We start from the raw sequence: 16,412 nt of genomic DNA on the forward strand, positions 1-16,412 counted from the left end.
ATAAGTTTATGAGCTGGAACGTGAGGGGGCTAGGCACATGCAGTAAGAGATATAGGGTCCTGTCCTTCCTTCGCAGACATAGGGTTTCGATTGCGTGCCTCCAGGAGACCCACCTTGCAGATGATGGAGCCCAAAAATTGAGAAAAAAGTGGCGGGGTCAGGTGTTCCACTCTTTGTTTTCCACATATGCCAGAAGGGTCCTGATATGGGTGGCGCCCGGAGTCCCGTTTGCTATCCAATATGTGGAGGTGGACATACTCGGAAGTTACCTGCTCCTCCGGGCGAAACTGGATGACTGGGATGTCACCATACTGAACTCACACGCACCCAACACAGATGACCCTGTCTTTTTCCAGACCCTTCAGGAAGTCCTAATCCCTGACCTGGAGGCGCCGGTGCTTTGGTTCGGGTATTTTAACTGTGTCCTTGATCCCGCACTGGATAGGTTTCCGCCCGAGCTGGCACAAAGCCACGTATGACTGCGAAGCTTAGGGAGGTCATGGGGAATATAGGAGCTCTTGATGTTTGGCGCCAGAGAAACCTGACACAGAAAGTATACACCTGCTTTTCCCCCACTCACAACACACATAGCCACTTGGATAGGGTACTAGTGGCAAACACAGAGTCAAATATGTCCCTCGAGGTTACCCCTCAGGCTCCTTTCTTATCTGATCACTCCCCAAGTGGCGTGCGTTGTGCATTGGGGAGCTCCGTTTTCCCGCCCCCGGACTTGGAGGTTGCCGGCAGATATCCTTCAGGACCAGGTGGGGAAAGGTCTTAACGACTATGTGGACCTTAACTGGGAGGGGGGCTTCCCTTAACCACTAGGTGGGATGCCCTGAAGGCGGCGGTAAGAGGGGCGTGCATGGGTCTCACCTATGGGGTTCGGAGACAGCTCAACAAGGACCTACGGAAGGCAGAGGATAATCTCTTAAACTTGCAAACCTCGACAACCCCTGATGCCTTACAGCGAAAGGAGGAACAGACTGCTCAGTTTTGCGTACATGACATCCTCGATCGGCTTGACAAATATACCCTCGGCCAATATAGACAGCGCCTTCACAGGGAGGGCAATAAATCATGTCACCTTTTGGCTTGGATCCTTTGGCGGGAGCAGGCCCTGGAGCGTATTGTAGCCCTGAAGGACCCTACAGGGGCCATGGTTCACTCAAAAGTGGGCATCCTCCGAGTTCTCCAGTCCCACTGACGACAGGTATATGCCGCAGACCCCGCTATCACCGAGGCCTATTATCTCCCTTACCTCCAGAGGTTGACCCTGCAGACCCTTCCCAAGGTGGCACAGGAGGAGTTAGATGAGGCCCTAACGCTGAGTGAGGTGCGTGCAGCATTGGGCCACTTGCCGCGTGTTAAGTCCCCGGGGAGCAAAGGGTTCCCTCCTGAATTTTATCAGGCATTCGAGGGTACACTTTCCCGCCTCGTCTTGCAAGTATTTCTCAAGGCATTTGAGCACAAAACTCTCCCGCTGAATATGACACAGGGGGAAGTCTGTATGATCCTGAAGCCGGGGGGGGAACAAGCATGACCCTTCTTCGCATCGTCCGATCACGATGATCAACACAGACGTGAAGATCTTGACCAAGCTATTAGCCACGCGCCTGGCGCCGTATATGTCCTACCTGGTCCATGCAGACCGGTGCGGGTTTATTCCAGGGCGCAACACGGCCATGAACCTGTGGCGATTAAATCACGTTATGCATGAGGTGAGTGGCGGGGAGGAGCAGATGGTTCTGGTGTCGATCGATCTCGCTAAAGCGTTTGATACAGTTGATTGGGGGTATCTACTGGAGGTCCTCCGGGCAGAGGGGTTGGGCCCCAACTTTTGTAGCTGGATTCGCATCCTATATATGGCCCTTCGCGCCAGGATAAGACTTGGAGCTGCACGGTCGGAAGAGTGGCGACTAGGATGGGGTACACGCCAGGAGTGTCCCCTCTCACCACTCCTGTTTGCCCTGGCCATAGAGCCCTTTGCTGTTCGAGTCCGAACAGAGATGGCACAGTGGGGCATCGAGGTGGGAGACACATGCAGTGTCATCTCTTTATATGCGGATGACGCTTTGTTTTATTTGACAGCTCCGAGAGAGGCACTGCCGATATTGCTGCACCACCTGGATCAGTTCGGTGAGGCGTCGGGACTGAAACTCAACCACGGCAAGTCTTTGATTTTCCCGCTGGCGGGCTTTGCCTCGGTGCCACTAGAAGACTTGCCAGATCTCCGGCTGCGCCGGGAACGGGAGGGATTACGTTATCTCGGAATTCAGGTGGCCCCGGCGGACTCACAGTTGCTGGCCCGGAATATCGATCGGATACTTAAGTCCCTACAGCAATCGGTGTCCTTTTGGAATTCCTTGCTGCTTTCTTTAATGGGACGGCTAGCCGTCGCCAAGATGATAATGCTTACCAGGACGCTATACGTCCTTCAGAATTCGCTGTGTCTTTTGCCCCCACGAGTCTTTCGCACTCTCAACGTGCTGCTCACGTCCCTGCTTTGGGCGGGTCGGCGCAGCAGGGTAGCTCTCCACACTCTCGTGAGTAACTATGAAGAGGGAGGCCTGGAGGCACCGCGCTTCGACTTTTATTATTACGTGGCACAACTACAGCCTGCGGCCAGGTGGTTTGCAGATGTGGATAAATGGGAGACGTGCCTTTTGGCGGGCAGAGCGACAGTACAGGAGCTACAGGTCGCATTGATGCAGGGAAGGGGAGCGGACAAAACTTTGCCTTATGTTGTGCGTCACACGGCGGCCATCTGGCAGCGGTTTGGGGAGAGAGTCTTGCGGCTGGCGCCCTTCCATAGGGAGCTACCGGTCTGGATACTGGCCCCTTTTGTTGCTATGGAAAAACATATGTCCTTTCACACTGGCGGGAGGGGGGATGCGAGGTTCTGGCCGCTCTCTACCCCAACAAGTCCTTCCTGACTTATGAGCAGACGGAGGAGGCCTTCGGCCTAGGAAGAGGGCAGTACCTGCACTATCGGGGACTGCAGGATGTGGTAAAGGTGACCTGGCCTCAGTGCCCGGACGCCCCACCAATGGCACACACCTTAAACATTCTCCTTTGCTGTGGCAGGGGGCGTAGACTAATCTCTCTGCTATATGTGGCTATGAAGCAAGACTCCACCCCACTTGTGCCGCTGTCCTGGGCGGCATGGGAGGCAGATCTTGGTGCTCCACTGGAACAGTGGCAGCGTAAGCAAATAGGGTCCCTTACACGCAAGGTATCGAGCAATGCACAATTCAAATTGATAAACTTTAATTTCCTGCATGCACCTACCTAACCCCGATCTCGTTGAGGCGCTTGTCTGGAGACAGGGAGGACAGCTGCCCCAGATGTAGTGCAGGGGGAGCAGGCTTCCTGCATTTAGCCTGGGACTGCCCTTTGATCAGGAGTTTCTGGGCGGGCGTGGTAGATCACATAGTCACCACTACAGGCCTTCAGATAGCAATGAATCCCTTGCATGGTTTAGTGGCGTTAGTCCCCAAGCCCAAGAAAAGTAAACGCTCCTATAAACTATTGCAACTGATATTGGTGCTTACCAGGCGTAGGGTGGCAATTACTTGGATGGGACAGAGGGCCCCAGAGGTGCCCACTTGGCTTAGAGATGTGAGAGAGTGGTCCCTGGCTGAGGAAACTCTAACGCAGCTCACTCGGAGGGATGAGAAACTGCAGGAAGATTTACTTGCCTGGCGAAGCATGTGTACCTCGGGACTGGTGGAGAGAGGGTAGTCTTCCCAGGGCGAGTCTGATGGGGCAAGTGACTAATTGTTGTCGCCAATAGGGTCGGGGTCTGATGGGGAGAGAGGGGGGTTTCCTAGTGTTTATTTATTACAGGGAGTTGTGTGTGGCCTGGCTGCTTCCTCATGATGTTATTTATTTGCCTGCTAATCTGTTATTCCTCATGTGTCCGTACCTATACAGGTGAAGCCTATATCCCCAAGTGCCATAATGAGAGGGTCAAACTGTGTACATGTGTTGTAATGATGCAAATTGAGGTTTTTTTTATCTGTTACATAAACTGAAAAAATAAAGTAAAAAAAAAAAAAGATTTTTGGAGGCAGGAAGCAATTTGTACTGGTGAGATCTGTGAATGATCCCAATGTGAATGTAGCACCTAACAAAAAACGGGCCAAGGTTGGTGCCAGTTGTTTAAACATAGATATCGGAAGAGCTAATTGTTAAGCTGATCCAACAGGCCAGGTGCCCCTGGCAAGAATTGGTTTTCAATTTTCTATTATGAAGCTCCGCCTCATGTGTGAGCTTCGTTGTCATGACCCACTTTTATTAGGATCTCAATATAGGAATTTTGCCTGTCTCTGAGCTGGGATTGTTAGTCTTATTGTAAGTTGTTTCCATTAATAAAGAAAACATTTGCAAATTTTTTTTTTTTATATCAAACCATGTTAAATATTAGGAATTTTCCGCGAACATAGGAAAACTAGCAATCTTTCCTTAACACATTGGCTGCGGAGCATATTCCCCTCCTACGCTGAAATATGCAAAAACCCATTGTTCATGACAAGGTCAGCTCGTCATAAGCACAGGTCAACCGTGCCTCATGACGAGCTGACCTTGTCATGAGCGTGGAAGGGGTTAAAATGTTTGCATTTACACATGAACTATGCCACACACTTTATTTGATCTAGCGCATAAAACTGTGTGGTATTTTTCTCCGTCTGCTTTGCTATGTTCCACACTGTGCATTTGAAAAAACCTGATCAAGTTCTTAAAAATTGCACCACTGACCTATATTCTCATTTATCTCATGAAATACAATTTGTCACTTCCAGATGTCAACTTTCTGTATAGACTTTTAGTTCTCAATATCAGGTTTTGGAAGATGCTCACGTGAAGTGAAGCTATAACTACTTTTCTAGCAGCAACCAAGTGTGAGGCCTGCACTCGAATGAGCGTATCTTGAAAACATTCACAGACCTGCCAAGGTTTCAGATCGCTATGTGCGACATTTTCATAATTTCATTGTAATTATGAGTGACATTTCAATGGTTATGAGTGACACTTTTTCGCAAGGAAAATCAAGCAATGGAACATATAGGGAACATAAATATCAGAAATTACACCCATTTGAGCAAAGACAAACTCTAAGAAGTCCCTGAAGACACAACATCCATCTCATATTTTTCGTGCATGTTTCCTTCACTCTTGCATAACATTTTTGTCCGTTTCAAATGAGTGAGATATAAATGAAGAAAACTATGCCTCTGTCTCATTTTGGTGTAAACTGATTGGAATTCCGGCCTACCACTGTTACAACATATGCCTGCAGCGGTCAGAGTGAACTTCAGTACAGCCTGATTCACAAAGGGAAACTGAGACAAAGGTCTAACTTTACGACTTTCGGTATTCACAAAGGGGATTTACGAGTAGTATAGATAGACTTTCGTCTCAGTTTACATTTGTGAATTGTGCCCTATTGCATGACTCCCCCAGGCTGTCAGTTCACAAGTGCGTGGGGTAGCGTGTCTGCCCATCGGAGCGCTTCACTGGTGATGTGGCAGTGGTGCTCGTGCTGAGACCCAGGCTCAGGGCTGCTGTAAGTCACCTGAATGCGAGTCTGCTAGCTGCAGACATTAAGTCGTCCGAGCTGTCACTGATATCTGGCGCTAGGATGCTGCAGACCGACTGCTCTCTTGACCTGACCATGGCAGGCTCCAGCACACCAGGAAAGAGTACATTCACTGCTGATGCCTGCTGCTAAGCTAGTGGGCCTTTGGGGAGGTGCTGGAATGTCTGCCTCCTTTGCTTACTTGGAAGAAAGGGGATCTAGTGAAAGCTTTTGCAGCTGTTTTTAACTTTGCCAGCAGAGTGGGAGACATATGAAGACAAATATATCTCAAAGGTTTGTTATGGGAGTGAGATATGGGGCCACATTGGGGTAGGGGCAGTGCAAAGTGCTGAAAACTCTTTCCTGCGATGGGCCCTTTCTGTCCCACAAAGCACCCCGTTTTATGTCGTGCACGAAGAGTTGGGGATGCCTTTCCTCTCAGATGTACTGGCTTTCCATCCCCTGGCTTTGTGACTTAATATTTGGGCTACGTAAGAAAATACACTTAGCAAAGACGCACTACGGGAATGCCTTTCACTTGACAATGTCTCAAGCATCCAATGGCTCAAGTATATAAGAGTTGGCCTCTCCAGGGTAGGTAGGAACTATTTGCTAACCCTGAGCGCATATGTGAGAGAGACCTTTCTCTGGTCCAAGAGTGTTTTTTAAAGAATGACTTGCTGTGATAGAGAGGGAAATGAGCTGTGTAAGCCTAGTGTGCGTAAGTACATTGTGTTAAAAACTGCACCAACCACCTAACCTTATCTTCTAGGGCTTAAAAGCATCCATGATCATTTTCTATTGACCCGGTTTCGGCTCAGCCTCTTCCATTACCTCTTGGCACACCCTTGCAGCTTCCACAGAGACTAGTGCCTCATGCCCTGTCGCTGCAACGGTGAGTCTCCTCAGGACATGATGCACTTTTTTAATGTTTTGTAGTTTTTATGCTGTCCCTAGAAAGTTATTTATTATTCCCATTCTCAAAATAGCGGGTTTTTGGCGGGTGAGACTCCTCTCTAATGACACTGTTTTGCATACGCTTAACTTTTTATGGGTCGCTGTTAGACTCAGGTCAAGCTGCGATTAACTTCTGTACTGTAATTCATGAATTTTTATCTTGTGTTCTGATTAACTAGGACATATTATATTTGTCAATCTGTAACTTGGAAGATGTTTTATCATTTTATGTATGACTTTTATGGTTTTCTTTTATAAAACTGAATAAAGTTTGTTGATAATAATCACTAGGGGATTCATTTACAGGGTAGCATAGTATCCCTCACAATAACTCCAGGAGTCACAGTCCACACAATGTACATGCTTTGTTCCCCCTACTTCCAACTTTACATGTATCCCCAATCACCAGCCCAAACCTCTCCCTGCTGATGCCAATGTGAGCCTCCGTCATCCCACAGACCATATTTTTGGCCCCTTTGAAAGCGCCCATACAATAAAAATGCTGCAGTTGTAAATACATATCAACTACCATTTGTTGTGTTTGAAACATTTTATTGAATAATAAAACCTAATAAACATAAGCTGATTATTAAAGCAAAACAGAACATCAGTTGCCCTACACATAAGAGACAATAGTTGTACATACAAATCTATGTCGAGCACAATTCTTAATTTCAGACAATCTTTAAAGTTTAACAATAGAAACATTAATAAAGAACAGGAAAGGAGAGAAAGAAGGTGGGATACAGTAGTTTCATTAATGTAATGCTTCCTACATATAGAAAAACAAACACTAATTATTTTCCTTAAGCAATAGTCCTCACATTAAATTACTAAGAGAAATATATTGAACAATGACCATTTCATGTGTAATTAGAATTCAATTTGAATATTTTAACCTCCTCTGCATTATTTGACTCATGATTACAACCTGAATGCTTTCTGGAAAGTAACCGCCTCATGGGGTTCAAAATCACATCTTTTCCAACAATAGGATTAAAGTGATAAACTTGAATTTCAATTCGATTTATTGATTTAAGCCTTTTTGGAGATCAACATTTTTAAATATATACAAAATCCATACACTTTTGTAAAATTGTCACCTACACTTGAATTCAATCCACCTTTTGATTAAACACTTCCCATTCCAGCAAGCATCACAGGGCCATTTGTTGTTATCTTCCCAATTAGTGATAATGTTTCAGATGGCAAAAACAATAGATATGTTTAGTATTTTACCTCCGAAAGCAAAAACATGCCTTTTCAGAATCATGGTGCACGATAAAATGTAGGAACAGAAGGGCATACTTAGGTATAGCATTCATTGAGGTTTGACCAGGATTGAAACTAGAATTCCTGAACTTTTGGACATTTAAATGTCACATTTTAAAAGAATTCAAACAGACCCTGCATGAGCTCCGTGACAAATTGAAGATGAGTGAATAGTACTTAGACAACATGTGCTGATTAGCAATATATTGATGTTTAATACAGTGGTCAGGCAATGCTTATGGATCCAATCTATTCAGATTTTAACTCCATAGTTTGTTCAATAAATTGACCAGGCATAATACTTGAAAGTCCATCTCTCAAATCAGTTCTATTACAGTTTTATTTGCGATAACACTGATAGAGATCAATGATAAATAGATTTTAAAAGCCATGGGTGGAATTGATCCTTGCTCTAAATCTAGATTATTGTCTGCAACAGAAACCAGTACAAACATATCAAATAAAAAAGCATTGAATATGTTTATTATAGTGGTTTAGAGTAAACATAGATGACACACATTGTTCCTGAAACTCAGAAATTGTATCTAAAGATTATGATTACAACCTATTTTATGTCCAGAGACCGGTTATGCTGCTTTCCTGTTTAAGTGACAACATTTGCAAATATATTTAAGAAAACATTAAAGCTGGATGTCAGAAATTCTGTCTTTCAGCATTGTGTAAGAGTTATGTGTGATGGTTTTTATTTGATCTGAAGTAACACTAACACTAAATAGGTATGTGCACCAGTTATCATTCAACTAACATTATTAGCAAACTTAATTTTGAGGGAATTGAGAAAAATTGACTCATGTACCAAGGGTTTTATTGTTCAAACATCCACTGGTTCTGTAATTCACAGAGTTTACAAATGCTAAACCCCTTTTTGAAATGTATTAAGCCCATTTAGCAATTAAGAATTTGGACGGGGAATGTTAATAGTTTCCCTTCTGAATATTTAATACATCCTTAAGGTCTGTATGAAGCTTTGAAACCATACGTGGGCTGATAAACAGTAACAGGAGGTGGTAACCCAAGGGGACATTTGTGAATCTGAAAGTAAAATGGGGTGCATTAAAAATGCCTTTATTTAAAAGCAATCACAGACACAGTAGTGTGCTGACTCCACAAGCAACCACTTTTACCAAATGGATTATTAATACATGAACCTCAGTTTTTCCTATATATTGCTGAAATGTAGTCTCTAATATTTTGTCATGTGGTGTAAATATGTGTTTCTATTATTTTATTTCCCATTTCAATATTGTCATGAAATGTACCTATTATTTTTATCAAACATATTGAAATATCTTTATAACAATTTTTGGGGCATTCTAAAAAGTGTTTTCACTCTGTAACTTAAAGCTTCCTAAGAAAAATACTGACGCACAGTCCTGCTTTCTCCTAGATCATTTAGCTTTCTCACTAAACCAAGCACAATATTGATTTGGGAGAGGTGGTTATTGTAGTCATACGCACTGGGGTTAGTTTAGAAAAGACAAATATAGAACTTTCTTTATCTTTAGAAATAATACTTGCTAATGTTTATATCCAATAATTTCAGATAATTTACTGATAAAGATATCAGATAAAGATCCCCTAATTTCTTATACCTTGTAGTATCAAAAATCAAAAATTAATTTCTACCACAATCAAGAAACCCTTGAGTCTATGAGGATTACTGTTGCAAATGAAGACCTGGCTAAGATGAAATATCCTTTTAAAGGGAAGATTTCCCTCACCCACCACAGTTGGCATGCTTCCCCATTCAGAATCTCCTCCCACCGTTATAACTAGTCACCGTACAGGGTACAGCCCCCTCACTGAGACGGAGGAGTTCAGGCATGTTTTGTTATAGAGAAAGGTACACTAAATACCACAAAAATTAGCTCAGGGTAGTGGGGGCAGCCGAGTGAAAGTTAATAAGAGGTCAACATGTTTCAGCCTATTAACCCTCTAAAGAGGTGTTTGAGGCTTTCTTCAGGACCTAATCAAAAGTGCTGCTGCTCATTGTACTCAATCAATAACAAGCATTGGCATAGCCAATAGGTCTCGCCTTTGGGACCTTATAAGTGTTTAGCCATGCAGATCCAGTAACAATGTGAAATAATTTCTCTTAAAAAAGACTATAAACTAACTAAGCTAGACATGACTTTATAACTGGTTGATGGAATGTTTCTGGAGGTTTAGTATATATAAAGAACTCCTTTTTTCTATGGCGTGTCATATAAAATTGATGCTCTAAATTTTGGTAAGACTCCACAATGTCATAAAAATTCAATACTGCTTTTATATAATTTTACTTTTGAAAGCTTGAAGTGAAAGTGAATTCTAAATGTCATTTGCTTATGAGTAGGCGCTAATGACTATTTCCGGATGACAATGTAGTTAGCAATTTTTTGTATAAGATGCGTTAGAAGTATGGGTAGGGAAAATGGATATTTTGGCCAAAGGCTCCCCTTTCTTTATGCATGCTAGTTTTAATTTGTACACAGAATCACAATTTTTTTATGTGGTACACTGTAGTGTTAGATGAATCTGTTTTACACTTTTGATAAGCAAGAGATGAGGATGAACCGTTTTTTCGTCCCTGGTTTTAAATGGATTCAGGTTGGTTGACCTCCTCAGAAATAGTTGTTTCCCGCCTGCTTCTTTCATGTGACTTAAATCCCTTCAGTCGGAGAGGCGGATGCATGCCTGCAGATATGGCCAGATCAGTACTTGGCTGGTTCAGTTCACCAGTGGGGCTAGAATAGAAGCTGTTAAGGGCAGGGGATGAGCTTCCCATTGGTGCAGCAGGTGCAGTGGCACCAGGTCCCAGACGCCTTAAAGGCCCACTGAACCCTAATAACTGCTGTTTGTCACAGCTCAAACAAAGGCCTGAGGGTCTCACAGAACAATAAGGACTGAAGCAGGAATAGATCTCATAATATAGGGAGGCCTACTTACAAATGCAGCTCGATAAGTGGCTGCCTTTTAACATCTCGCTTATCACCTCTCCTCATTTACAGTTTTATTTAAAATGCAGACTTAAATCGTGACCAATGAATATGTTTATCTATCTTTAGGTTCCAAATGGCCCATCTTTTCCATATGCAAGTATCCGACAGGTCGGGAACGCCCCATGGCTTTGAACTTCATAAAGCCACATTAATCACTGGTCTTGAAATGCAAATGGCAGCATTAGGCACGCAGAGATGTATTCTACGTAATCTCATTATGTTCAGGGTACGGGAGAGTGTTTAGGGCATAAAGCACTTTGACAAAAACATTGCCGCCACCGTAGGAATTCAATCTTCCTTGCCCTACCTTAGTATACAAGTAGTACCACATTCTTTGTATACCTGAATTAAATAGGCACACAAAATAGTACCGTATTTAAAGGCCCAGTTCAGAATTACAGGGAAGGTGCACTGCCCCAGACTACACAACGGTGCAGTCTTCAGTGGGTGCAGTCATGTCACACAAGGGGAGTACACCAGATGATGCTGGAAGAAGCATGTGGTGCCACAACGTAGGTACAGTTGTAAACCACCAGTCTGCTTACAAAGTAAAGCATCTGGCAGCTAATAAACAAGGCTGCACATTTCCCCTGCAGGTGGTTGGGGTCTGTCACCATCCTGTCAGGTGGGGGTATAGAATCAGTGTGCCTCCTAACTGCTTGTTTGCCCTTTCGCCCGTGTCAGTAATACAGTGCAGTCGCAAGACAAAAGGTTTTCCCACATTTGAATGTGGCCATGCCCAATACAAAGGAAAGCATGCCCGCTTAGAATCTCTCCAACGTGATCCAAGCTACATAAAGGGCTATGGAAGTGTCTGCAGCCTCTTCTGTAGAACAAAAGCCAAAATGCCCGTGGGACGCAGAAAGAGGGTGCACTCTGATGCTTCATTATGTACGAAGCCTTTGGCGTTCGTCTGTACTAAGCTAGTGACAGAGTTAGTGGAGTGTTTATTGCCCTCTATGTCACTCTACTTCTAAGCACCTAATACAGCTTGTACAGTGGTATTGTCATTTGTGCACCTACATTATGCTTAATATAAATAGTGCACAATTTCGGCATAGGTGTCTGCCTACAATGTGGACCTGATACAAATAACAGTACCTACGAGGTGGATGTTACAATTCAACAAGAGTCTAGGATACTCCCGCACAGATGACTTTGCATCAACATTACGGGGCATCAGTCTTGATGGCAAGCCAACTTTGTATACATTATTATCAGAGACTATACTTGCCTCTTGGATACAACTTTACAACAGAATTTTATAAATTTTCGTACAGTTGTATTTATATAATAAAACAACCTACCCACAATAATTGATCTATCTATTCATCTTTTTGGGTTCTGGAGTAGCATGCTCCTCGCCGAAAAGCACTTCAACACTTCATCAGGGTAGCAAGCGCTATATAAATCCAAAACCGTCCCTGTTCTATCCCTCCACTTTCTTTATCAACCCAACTAACAGACCAACATTTCCAGCTCTCAAATACATTTTATATTTCCCTATATTAATTCACCACTAATCATTTTTGGATCCTGGAGTAGCGTGCTACTCGCCGAAAAAGCGCTTCAAAGTTCGTATGGGGTAGTAAGAGTTATATAAATGCAAATACATTACAATTACTGTTTACATCAAGCTGCACTAACACGAGGATAGAAGTAGAGTGGGGCTTAGCGTTTATCTGCCAAGAACGAAGCATACTACAGAAAGTGTGTGAACATTCTAAATGTTGTGCGCCTGGCAGAGAAAAACACAGCGTATAATATTTATCTAAGAATTTATTGGCTCAGTCAAGGCTTGTATTTGGAACACTATACATGTTTGCAAGCACAAGGATAGGAAAAAAGCTTTCTAAATATACAAAAGAAAATGGGATGATTTTGAAAAACGCTCCGGCCCCCACCCATCTCCCATATAGCAGGAAGGATACACTGTGAATGCAATATCCTCTGTGGAAAACATACCTCCTCCCAAAAAGAAAATGTTACTGGGCCAACTGGAAAGTAATTGTAAAGTAATAAATAGGCACTGTATCAATACTGAAGGCATTTTGGACAAACCGGGGTTAAATGTTTCAGAAGGCAACAATTCGATGAACCAGGCTACCAAAGCACAGGAATGCGGCGGGAGTCTCCAGCTCTGGGTCGGATTCCTGTAATGATGCAAGGGGCACGCATCATTCTCGTAAACTACCTTGACCTATGTGGTGCAAATGTCTAGGCGCTTTTGATATTTGGTATTAAAACGCATAGATATAGAAGATAGACCCCATTCTCTGAACCTCAAAAGAATGGATTCTTAGGCATTCTGAAATTTTTTGTGCAAGGAGGGATTTAAAATTAACTACGTCGCCTGCAAAAAGTCAGAGGGCACGACGTGCTCCCAGAGTGTGCATGATTTGGTTCCCAGAACTCCTTGCAAGAAGGAGCTGCGGCATCTATGACGGGTCAGTTCATCTCTCCAAGCTATTACACAATTCATTTCTCCTTGATTAATGCTCAGAAACTGGCACACAAGGTCCATTTTTCATGGGTTCGTCGTACTCCAATCTGCCAAGGCCTCCAGGCACAGGGTGATTTTAAAAAACGCCTTTTTAAAAGAACAACTATCGGTCAGCAGGTTTTACAGCTTTTTGATAAACATTGAAAAGGTCCCAAACCAAGAGAGGGAAAGGCAGAAAAGGGGAAGGTGATAAAGAGAGACAGCAAGGATGAACAAGCGCAGCCGCACGTGCCAGGTCGGCGGCGAAAGTGAAAGCGCTGCGTTTGGAGCAAAAGTGCACCAGGGCCAGCGCGACCGCCATCTGTTTCCAATTAACGCAACAGCGAGACCCGGGCCTGATAACTGGAAACGGATGGCACAGCTGCTCGCTCCCGAGCTCCCTAGGCCAGTGGAGAGAGAAGGCAGGACATGCACCCACCTTTGGCCAATTGCATGTTGTCTATCTTAGAAAAACAAATGCAAAGGCTGATAGCTGGTGATGAAAAAAGACAAAAGCACAAGCACAAGCGTGTGTTCAGAGTTTAAAGCCCATACTAAAAGCCTTGCAGGCGAGACCTAAAAATGGTGTATACACCAATATAAGTATACAGAAGGGTTTTAATATACAAAAACCATCCAGTGATCATATTAATCTTCATAGAGTGGTGAATTCACTGGTGATACCTAAAAGAATTCATACATAGGAAATATAAGAATGGGTTGAAAAAATCTAGTTCAGACATTTGACCAACTGTGCCATTATCAGTGGTGTCGCCGTATCGGACTCTTGGAAGGTAGTGGACGTCGTCACGATATATAAGAAGGGGGATAGATTCCATCCAGGCAATTATAGGCTGATCAGCTTGATCAACTGTGCAAAGAAAATTTCTGCCCAATTGGTCTTGAGCAAGAATGAGGAATGGACTGCTACTAAGGCCAACTTATCCCCTTTCAGACAGGCTTTAGGAAGAAGATATCCACGATTATGCCCAGGTTCGCTGGAGAACCCAGGGCCAGGCGACTGAACAATTTCCTATCAATTAAGGTGTTTGCCAAGGCTGTGCACTGCCACCCACCCAGTTTTCTTTATATCTTAATGTTGTTCATTATCTGCCCTCAATTGATGCACCATACCTGGCAGGCACAAAACAAACAAGTTACTTACCTTCGGTAACGATGTATCTGTAAGAGACATGTATTAGTTATAGATTCCCTACCTTAGAATTACCCCCAGGTGTCAGACTGGATCCAAGGAATTTTTTCTTAGCAGTACCTCTGCGTGTCAGTAGGTGGGAACAGTCCAGAACGAACTGCCAAGTCAGGTCTCAACTGGACCGGAAACAAGCATTCTGGGATTCAAGCTAGCCTGGCTGATGAGGGGTGTTACCCCGAAACCAGTCCCATGCTACTAAATAAATTGCACAGCTACACTACTATGAATTCCTTAGAGTTAAACCTAAAAAAAACTCAAGTGGTAATCTTTGGTAGAAAATGCTACCTTGGAGGTGGATGGCTATACAAGATGAACCTCGCAGTTGGAAAAACAATAAATACTTAGGGGTCAATTTTAATTCCAGGGGTTCCTTCGTAAAACAACGCAGTGAAATAGCACTAAAAGCCATGAACCTTCAGGTAACTTTTTCTAAACTCTCAAAAAAGCTGTCCGGTCCGAGTTTATCACCACTACTGGAAGTCATGAAAATCGGGCCAACTTTGTCATACGGCATTGAAATATTTAGGGGAAAATTAAACGCCAACCTAAACCAACATGTGACCAAAATCTACAAAAAACCCTGCACATGCCTAAATCTGCTTCTGCAGCACAGATCAGATTAGAACTGGGCCTATTAAACCACTAATTTACGAACCCTGGCTTTTATTTGAATCTGTGCCACAAACTAAGACAAGCAGAGCCAGGTACTCTGGAGTCACTACTTTGGTCAGATATCTCCCAGAAAAATCCAGGGGGGTCGTATGGCTGTCTCTTCAAGGATGCAGTCAAGCAATTATCTGCGGGCGTACTATGGGATCTCAACCCTAGTAAGGCCGCTTTTATAATCAACATCAAGAAACGCACTCAACTGAGGTCCCGAATTGCTGACAAAGCTCATTTTGCTAAACACAAACATGCATGGTCAATAATGAATTCCTATGTGCTGGCCACTCCCCTCCCCTATCTGTCTTGCACTTATCCCTTGTATTTAAAGCTTGGATTCTTGGCTCTTAGACTGGGTGACTGGCAATTTTTAAAGGATTTACCTCACTGGCGTCGTACGTCAGAGGATATAATGTGCAGGGGGTGTGGTAAGGCGGCTGAAACTTTAGAGCATCCAGTCTGTCTCTGCACAGCAATTGCGCCACAGCGCAGACGAAAACTGAAAGTTGAGTGGAACAGGCTGGGAACCCGGACCTGCAGGCAGGCAGTAATTGCAGCTCTGAATCCAGAGAACACAGTTTTAAACATAGGCCTTACAACTCTTATACGCTACGTATACCTTAATTTCACTCAATAACCGGAAGGGCTGGTCAACGTTTTTATTCTAAAGGCATAAAGTTTACATTAAATCGCACCTTATTAAATGTTGCTAACATTGGTTACATTTGATTGCATTTTCCTACTACCTGCTGCTAGTTGTTGACCATTTGATTGCATCCATCAGCATAACATAGCTATTGTTATGCCCTCAAATTTCTTTTTTGTTCAAATGCCATTGTTGTTACGGTTGTTGTGTATATTTTGCCCTTTTTAACACATGTACGCCACTGAAGTCCGCTAATCCAATTGGGAAGTTTTTATGTACCCACTGTTGTTATGTTTTGCTATTTTATAATAATTTGTATTGTTGTTGGTATCCTCCGACCTGCACTTTTATGGATATTTTATATCCAAATGAAGCTAAAGTTACCTGGAAACCAGTCCCAGGATGCTTATTTCTGGTCCAAGGAAGACCTGGCTTGAACGTACTCTCTGTACTGTTCCCATGAGGCACAGGGTCAAGACTGATTTGCATATGGCTGGGTCTGAACTGGGGTGGCGAAGTGAGCTAAAGAATGATAATGGATTCAACCAGATCTGTGACTGGGGGTGTGTGTCTGAAAAGTTTAAGCGCTCTGTCCA

Source organism: Lissotriton vulgaris, chromosome 1_1, assembly GCF_964263255.1.
Source record: "Lissotriton vulgaris chromosome 1_1, aLisVul1.2, whole genome shotgun sequence".
Classification (NCBI taxonomy): Eukaryota; Metazoa; Chordata; class Amphibia; order Caudata; family Salamandridae; genus Lissotriton; species Lissotriton vulgaris.